This window comes from Bidens hawaiensis, unplaced genomic scaffold, assembly GCF_021521415.1.
Source record: "Bidens hawaiensis isolate Kalapana, Puna unplaced genomic scaffold, B.hawaiensis_p1.1 tig00021045_1, whole genome shotgun sequence".
Classification (NCBI taxonomy): domain Eukaryota; kingdom Viridiplantae; phylum Streptophyta; class Magnoliopsida; order Asterales; family Asteraceae; genus Bidens; species Bidens hawaiensis.
In genome coordinates this window covers 18,250-25,184 of record NW_027493260.1, presented here as the reverse complement: position 1 = coordinate 25,184, position 6,935 = coordinate 18,250, and the positions used below count along the sequence as shown (strand labels likewise).

At 37.9% G+C, this 6,935-nt stretch overlaps 1 pseudogene; it reads left to right on the top strand.

The window, feature by feature from the left end:
* Nucleotides 1-3,633: 3,633 nt before the first annotated feature.
* Nucleotides 3,634-5,840, top strand: LOC143562661 (putative uridine nucleosidase 1; annotated as a pseudogene).
* The last annotated feature ends 1,095 nt before the right edge of the window (nt 5,841-6,935 follow it).

Below are 6,935 nucleotides of genomic sequence, written 5' to 3'. Positions count from 1 at the left end.
CCCCCTCGCCCCTTTTTTCTCGTATCCTTCGGGTTGTGAAACGAACACAACCTCTTTCAATTCACCATGTAGAAAAGCCGTTTTTACATCAAGATGGTTGATTTCCCACCCGTTAGATGCAGCCAATGCGATTAGTATCCGAATGGTCTCGATTCGCGCTACCGGAGCAAAAACATCATCAAAGTTAGTCCCGGGTTGTTGGAAATAACCCTTTGCAACCAACCGAGCTTTGTACTTGTTTATCTTTCCATCGCATTTCGTTTGTTTTTGAACACCCACTTCAACCCGATACATTTTGCACCCTTTGGAAATTCGACTAACTTCCATGTTTCATTCTTGTTTATCGAATCGATCCCGGTATTCATAGCACGAACCCATTTTTGGTTTGACTTAGCCTCAAAATAGCTTCTCGTTCACCATTTGCTATGAGAAGCAATTGCTCATAGTCAGAGTCAATATGTCATACATAATGTTCTTGTAATCTTCTTGGTAAAACCGAGACTCGGGTTGAACGTATTAGACCCGTTTGGGCCTCATTTTCACCCGAATAGACATGTGAACCATTACTCATCAACTGAACTTGAGAGCAGGTTGAGGAATTAGGCCCTATATGACTTGGTTCGGCTGAGTCGTTGGACTCGGGTTGAAGCGATGATGCAGGTTCAGAGCTTGGGCTACCCGAGTTTCTTCCAGACATTTATTCAATAGTGGGTTCGATTTGACCAGTTTCATTATCAACCGCACCCCCAAACAATAGAAAACATACCCGGCTCGTAGTCATTCTTCTCAACTTTCTTTACCCAATTCCACCCTTTGTTTTCGTTAAACACAACGTCCCGACTAACAACTATTTTCCGGGTGTTCGGATCGAAGAGACAGTATGCTTTTGAACCCATCTCTTACCCAAGATAAACAAGCTGTCTTGACCTGTCATCAAGTTTCTTTAGATGTACACTATCAACTTTAGCATACGCCATGCACCCAAATACTCGAAAGTTTTTAATAATCGGTTTCTTCTTCTTAAACAGTTCATATGGAGTTTGATCAACCAAGGCCCGGGTTGGGACCCGATTGATTAAAAAAGTTGAATGTCGGACCGCTTCTCCCCACATATAATTCGGTACTTTTCTTCGCCTTTAAAATACTCCGCACCATCCCCATTAATGTTATGTTTCGCCTTTCTACCACGCCATTTTGTTGTGGCATGTACGGAGCGGTTAAATTCCGAATAATTCCACTTTCATCGCGGAACCGATTCAAATAGCGTAAAGTGAATTCTCCTCCCATATCGGTTCGAAGAGTTTTCATTGGTAAACCCTCCTCCGTCTCGATTAGGGCTTTAAACCTCTTAAAACTTTCAATTGCTTCACTTTTTTTCAATAAAAACGTCCACATATATCGTGAGTAATCGTCTATAATAACAAAGACATACCTATTACCCGAGATAGTGGATGGGGTTATTGGACCGCACAAATCACCATAAACTAACTCCAAAGGTTGGGATGCTCTAAAAGAGGATGTAGCTGGAAACGAACGCCTTGTTTGTTTACCCATCAAACACGATTCACACAACTAGTTTTCGTGTTTAACATGTGGTAAACCTCGTATAAGATCCATCTTATCCATAGACTTTATTAAGTTGAAATTGATGTGCCCAAGTCTTGCGTGCCAACACTATGCATCATCTTCAATCTTTGATTGCAAACACTTGGAGTTCCAATCTTCATTCATATTTTGTAGAGTCGGTTTACGGATTTCTTGACCTTCATGAGTAACCTCCTGTTCTCATCATACATGGTCAAAAGATCATGTTTCATTCGAATGTCACATCCGGAATCCATTGCTTAACCGAGACTTATTATATTATTTCTAACTCTGGAATGTAATAAATCTCGGTTAGCAAGTCTTGGACACCCGATTTTCCTTGGAAAAGAATTGAGCCTTTTCCCTTGATTTGAACAAATGACCCATCTCCGAACTTATCCCTCCCGGTTATGTTCTCGTTTAACTCTAAAAAATCTGACCGGTTTCCCGTTTACCTTCCCCATAATCAAAATACCATACATCATATTTGACCCGATCGGTCTCGTATTTCTTTGGTATTAGGTTTTGTTCATTTAAGAACACAACTTGATGCATATACGCCGCATCATCAAACTTTCACGGGCTTCAGTTTTGTTTGCTTCTTGACCCTTTTGAACTCGGTCCGGGCACCCGGATGCAAAGTGACCAAACCGGTCACATTGGTAACATAAAATCATTGACTGATCTTTCTTCACCCTTACTTTTCCCCAACTTGATGACCCTTGTTCGGTACTAGGGGTTCGGTCTTGGCCGTTAAATCGGCCTCAACCGCGACCTCGACCTCCTCGTCCTCGTCCCCTATTAGTTTCAAAATATCTATGACTTGATGAATCATATTTACCGATTAAAATTTTACCTTGGTCACCCCTTTGAATTTCTTCTTCTCGAATTCGCTCCTAATAGGCTCGAAGTCGGCCTACAACATCTTCAAATCCCGTTTTATTGAGATCCAACACTTGCTCAAGCAAAGCAACCATCTGAATATACATCGATCTTAAGGGACTTTTGAGAAACTTCTTTACCAACCTTGCTTCATCTATAACTTCGCCGAGAGCCGCGGATTTCAAGGCAATGCTCGATAACTTGCTCGCAAAGTAATCTATGGAATCTGATTCGTTCATATTCATATTTTCAAATTCCATTGACAAGGTTTGGAGACATTCTTCTCTCACCCATTCGGCCCCTAAGTGTCGGGTTTTAATCGAATCCCACATGGCTTTAGCAGTTTCTTGATCTCTAATTTGGACGATCAAGTTTTCGTGTATGGATTGAAACAACATGGCCATGGCCATAGCCATGTCATTTTTGTCTTCATCGGAGACACCCGAGTTGATGGTGTCCCAAACTTTGTGAATTCTTAGGACTACTTTCATCCTCACAGCCCACACAGTATAGTTCGTTGAAGTTAACATTGGACATTGAATGGAAGATGGCACGTTCTCTTTCCCCTTTGGCGGCGGTGGAGTCATGTCACCCATGGCTACATAAACCTAACGTGTTTGAATAAAGTAAAAATTGAACGAACTATCCGATCGACAATGACAACAACTTCTTCGGTAGATCAAATCAACTTGTTTGATCAACCACGTCAACAACTTCTTCGGGAAATCAAACAAACTTGTTCAATCGAAACACCTTCATTGTTGCCGTTATTTATCGCGTTCTTGAACCCAGCTCTGATACCAAGAATGATAAACGATAATTAACGCACAAATTAGAAATAACCGACTTATATTTAACCAGAAAATATAACTCAAAAAACCGATTACATATCTTTGGTAGTGATGGTTGTGATTGTTGTGTTTGCTGTTGTACATGTGTTTATACTAGTAACCCGACTTGGTCACCAAGCATGTGTCCACCACTCAACTTGGCCACTAAGGTGAACTTGGGCAATAAGGTCAACTTGGCTAACAAGGTCAACTTGGCCACCAAGCAAATGGAAGAATGTTTCATAATACCCCTTAGACTTTAACTGACTTGTTAAAACCTCTTAGGCCCGTTTCACCGACTTGTGACGTGGAATAGAAATTAATCCAACACTTTCTCATGGGTTCCATACCACCGATGTTGCATGGCGATTGTGCGGTCACTAAAAAGATCATCATCGATACCGATCACGGAATTGGTATCCTCTAATCTTCTTTCATTTGGATTTTACTAGCTAAAAAGTACGTACATACGTTAATTAGTTTGAAGATGATAAAAACATTAATGTTTTTCACCTACAGATGATAGAATGACAATCATGATGGCTTTGCAAACACCACATTTGGAGATCATGGGTTTAACAACCATTTTTGGTAATGCTACAACAAAAAATGCCACGTGCAATGCCTTACTTCTCGTACGTACTCACTTTTCTTCATTAATTAATTGCGCATGTCATGTTTCAAATGGATCAATCACAAGTACTTTTGTTTTGTCAAAGGATAGTGTGAGATGTTAGGACGTCATGATGTCCCTGTTGCCGAAGGTAGCTCTCAACCTCTAAAGATACGTATGTTCCTTTTTGTGTAACGCGTACACTAGCTTATAAACAAACAAAAGTGCATGCCCAGTAAAATCTCACTCATTGGAGAGATGTTACACATGGTATACACACATGCTATATAACTAATAAAATCTTATGAACTGATTTAACCTTAGTGTGGAACGTCAAATATCGGTGATTGTGTTAATTGTTCAAATGGACTGGATGACATTAATTTACCTGAACCGAAATCAAAGAAAGTAGAAATATCAGCATCCGAATTTTTTAGTTGAAATTTTCTCAAAATCCCGGTGAAATATCTATACTTGCACTTGGCCTGCTCACGAATTTGGCTATGGTAAGCTACAATTGTGGTTATTAACTTATTATCAGTTTACCACATCATAATTAACGTGTTGGTTGTTTTAATCTAGACCATTAAGCGGGACTCGTCATTTGCAACCAAAGTGAAAAGAGTGGTTATACTCGGTGGAGCTTTCTTTGCACTAGGAAATATGAGTCCAGCTGTAGAATCAAATGTACAAGCGTTCCTTGTTTATTTTTCCTCATGATAAAATGAGAAAAATAGGCAGGTTGGGTAACGGGTGAAAACGGATAAATTCTTAGCTCTGTTGACCCACTTGCAAAATTTCTTCTAAATGTGCATTTAGTATGATTACAAAAACTATATTATTACAGTAACAATATTCATTTTAATAATATTTTTTTTAAATACGTTAACTGTAATAGCATTTTTTCGTAATAATAAAAAAAATGAAAAGACATTTTGAGCCTTGAGTTAACGTTGAAAATAGACAAAGTTATCGACTCGGACGAAATTGACAACAATCATGAAATATTTTTATCTGCGGATGTATGGGGACCCTGAAGCAGCTGACATTGTGTTCACATCCGGGGCGAATATAACCATTGTTGGCATAAACATCACAGAACAAGTCATACTAACAGGTCAGGTCATTTACTTTGGTCAAAATTTTTAGACTCCTCGTATTTGTAATATTCTTGATTTGTGGCTTTCAGATGCTGATCTTGATGAACTGAGGCGGCTGTCTACAGGGAAGCATGCTAAATTTTTGGGTGACATTACTAAGTTTTATAGAGATTGGCATGCAGAATCCGAGGGTCTTAACGGTATATATGCATGACTGTATTAGGATTCGTTTGATGATTAGAATGAAATTTAGATGATGTGTTTTTGTGATATTTGTTTAGGGATATTTTTTTTCATGACCCAGTCAATTTTGTATTGCTCGTTCGGCCCGATCTTTTCAAATATAAGAAAGGAGTTGTTCGAGTGGAGATGCAGGGCCTTTGTGTTGGCCATACTCAAATGGATCTAGGATTGAAAAAGTAAATCCTATGTTTTAGTTAATTTGACTTTTGAGGTGAAACAATTTTTTTTTTCAAAAAATACCGAGTTTTACATATATTCATTCAGAGGCTTGCAAAATTCTATATTTTCTAGTATATACAAATATGTATATTAGTTGTTTGTCAGATATTTTGAAAAATATGAAGAATCCTTATGAATTGGTGAGTTTTAAAGCGGTCAATTTGACCTCAAAAGTCAAAATGAACTTTTTTTCCTCTTGAAAGGCTGGTTTACATGTATGTTTTATATTTTCTAATTTATGTTTATGTCAAATGATGCAGGTGGAATACAAAGAATCCATGGACAGGATATTCTCCGGTTTCAGTTGTGTGGACAGTCAATGTTGACGAGGTTCTTACATACATCAAAAATATGTTGATGAAAGCATAACTACTAATTGTTATCATGATCTTGGAAAATATAAAAACAAGAATTGAAAATTTGTCTAAGACAAGAATTGAAAATTTTGTCTAAGTTATTCCTGTGAGGTTTCCTTGTTTGTAGAAAACTGAAATGTAATTTAATGTACCCACACAAGACTTCAATAATTTGGCCCAAGTGTTCCATGTTGAGAATCTACAACTCTAGCTTTATATTTCAAATAATATGTTCATCAATTTCTAAGTACAAAAATAATTGTGTATGTTTAGGAGTACCTTTTTAGTTGATACATGTTTGGTTGTTGATGGTGTAACTTCTGATGTATCGTCTAATAAAGGAATTCATAATCAAACCACAACTGAAAGATTCGCAAACATCACTTTGGTGAATATAAGATATTAGGTGGTGCGCTAATTCTAAGCCTATAAAGAAGGGTATAAAAATGAGTCAATAACAGTAGCGAGTCTTAGTTTGTTATATACTTTGTTTGTCTTGATTCTGGTTTGTCTCGGATCAAACACGTTGTCCAGTTTTTTCAAACCAACACTATATTTCTCTATACCTTGGTTTTAAAAAGCGTGAGGTGTTTCGAGGCGTGTTGGGTTATGAATACTAATTACTAGCAAAATACAAGTAGTTTGCACATGATGAAGAATGAGTGTATCCATAGAATTACCAAAACTCTTTTCAAGATTGAAGAGACCGCCTGTAGGGGTAACACCCAAGAAATGGCATCGACACCTATGATGATGCATTGTTACAGGAGAAGCTAGAGAAACATCTACTTGACAAAGACAAGAAAGAAGATAAGGATTACAGCTAGAAAAGTACCGACCTTGGACATGAAAGAAGATAAGGATTACAGTTGGACAAGTACTGTCCTTGGACGTGGTCGGCCATTAGGAATAATAGTATGATTGTAGATGCTATATTATGCTTATACATAGCCTGTATGCTTGTAACAATATTAGGATCATTATTCATATCAATACCATCATATTAATACCTTTTATTATGTGTTTTATATAATCTCTCATATCTCTCAAGTATCACTCACATTATCCGTTAATCGAGCTGGTCTTGGCCCATAATCCTTAAGGGTCC